Source organism: Aplysia californica, unplaced genomic scaffold (genome assembly GCF_000002075.1).
Source record: "Aplysia californica isolate F4 #8 unplaced genomic scaffold, AplCal3.0 scaffold00058, whole genome shotgun sequence".
NCBI lineage: Eukaryota > Metazoa > Mollusca > Gastropoda > Aplysiida > Aplysiidae > Aplysia > Aplysia californica.
In genome coordinates, this window is record NW_004797328.1 from 204,575 (window position 1) to 206,821 (window position 2,247).

Below are 2,247 nucleotides of genomic sequence, written 5' to 3' on the forward strand. Positions count from 1 at the left end.
AGGATAGAATAAGAAATGAAGAGCTGTGGGAAAGGACAGGACAAAAGGATATAGAAGTAAAAATAGGACTAAGAAAGTGGCGATGGATGACAATGACAATGACAATGACAATCTTTATTCATCTCGCAGGGAGAAATTTGTCTTGGTCGTTAACAATGGCAGTTGACGTTACAAAAGTTAGACTTAAAGGAGCACTCATGCAAACGCACAATAAGACAGAACATTATGCCAAGTAAATACATGTCTCACGGGCTGGGACAACCCGCTCCGTAACACATTCATTCTCTCTCCCTCTCTCTCTCTCTCTCTCTCTCTGTTTCATTTGTAGCACTGTGTGTTCAGTAACCTCACTGCAGTTGGTACGAATGAATTTCTATATCTGTCTGTTCTTGCTTTTTTGGAAATGTATCGTTTACAGCGGGTCGATAGTTGAAATTCCGATGTCAGTGGGTGGCTATGGTCACTAAGCATTATTTCCGCCTTTTTTAGAACGTTTGTCTTGTGCAGATATTCAAAGTTACTTAGGTCTCTACCAATTGTTCTTGATGCCTTTTTTATTAACTTATTTAGTTTTATAATGTGCTGCCTTCCCAGATTGCTACCATAGCAAGTGATTCCAAAATTTATCAAAGTTTCTATTGTGGTGGTGTAGAAAATCTGAAGGATGGATGGATTCAGATTGAAAGACTTTAGTTTCCTCAGAAAGTACAGCCTCTGATTTACTTTTTTAACGATATTGTTTACGTGGTTTTGCCATGTAAATTTTTTGTCTATTGTAAGGCCAAGATATTTGTATGAATCCGTGATTTCAATAGTTTCTTGTTCAATTACGAGTGGTGGGATTGTTGGTTTTTCTCTTCTAAAATCAAAAATCATTTCCTTTGTTTTTGAGAGGTTCACTTTTAGAAAATTTGAGTTGCACCATTTAAAAAACCTACATATTTCTTCGAAATACTCTTTTTCATCAAGGTTTATTAATCCAATAATAGCGGAGTCATCTGCAAACTTAATTAAGCGTGTTGTTTTATATATATACTTCTATGATCGTTGGTATATATAGTATACAAAACTGGTGACAAAACACACCCCTGAGGACCGCCGGTGTTACAAAGAATTGTGTCAGATGGGACACACCTTAAGAAAGCCCAGCGGAAACATCACAAGACAGTCACTGCAGTGGAACCCACAAGGAGCCCGAGGCAGGGGTAGGCCACGGGAAACATTATGGAGGAGATGCGTGGAAAGGGACATGAGAGAAATGAGGCTCACTTGGAACGAGCTTGGAAGGATGGCTCAGGAAAGAGATAAATGGAAGGAGCTTGTATGTGGCCTATACCCTGCCAGGGGTGAAAGGCATTGATGACCCACATTTAGAACCACCTACCGCCCCTGGGACTTGGGGCAATCGAGTCAAAACCTAGCCACAATTTTTACCCGACTTTTCAGTTCTAAGAATCCTTAGAAAGCGTTGCATAAGAAAATGTAACTTGTCTTTGATAGGGTTGCATCTTGCTTCAAATCAGAGAATGTCCCGTCCCACTTGTCTTTGATTTCACTGATTATGCATATATATTTGTCATTGTCCCCGAGATTGAAGCCAGTATAGCAGAATTTGAATCTAAGTACAGTCGAACCTGCCCTGACAGCCACCTCTATAAGACGGCCACCTGTGCAAACGGCCACTTTCCATTTCCCCCCTTGCGTTTTTTCTATATAATTTAACTGTGTAAGACGGGCACCTGTCCAACGCGGCCGCGGCCACCATATTTTAACACACAACCCCTATTGCACTGAGCAAAAACACCTGTCTTAGACGGCCACCTTAGAGACTCCATTACGTTTTGTCATATATTGTGCATTGGCCCCTGACGTTGTGGGCGAGCCTTCATAATCCAATCACTTCTCGTTGTTGTTAGGTAGTCCCTCCAAACGATCATGTTGCATAGGCCCCTCCCACTGTTGACCAATTGGTACCGATTTTCAGCTGCTGGTGAGGTAAGCGTGTGATCCCTCATAACCCGTAAGCCCCGCCCAAACATCATACACAAATCGTAAGTGAGATGAGTGGTCACTGTTTACCCAGTCTGTAACAAAGTAACAAAGGACGTCAACACGAACTTGCGACAGAAGCATCCCTCATTCTCCGAGTGGTGGCGACCCATGTGTTTGTTTTAACATGGCACTCGGTCTTCCTCGTCTGATACATTTCGTTTTATTGTCACTATGTCACCCTTGCGCAAAATCAGA

At 41.9% G+C, this 2,247-nt stretch overlaps 1 protein-coding gene across 1 annotated transcript in view; it reads right to left on the reverse strand.

Annotated features, from left to right (window-relative positions):
• LOC101860239 (arylsulfatase B) overlaps window positions 1–2,247 on the reverse strand; it is a 17,282-nt gene that overhangs the window by 14,453 nt on the left and 582 nt on the right. The gene's annotated exons all lie outside the window — the stretch shown is intronic.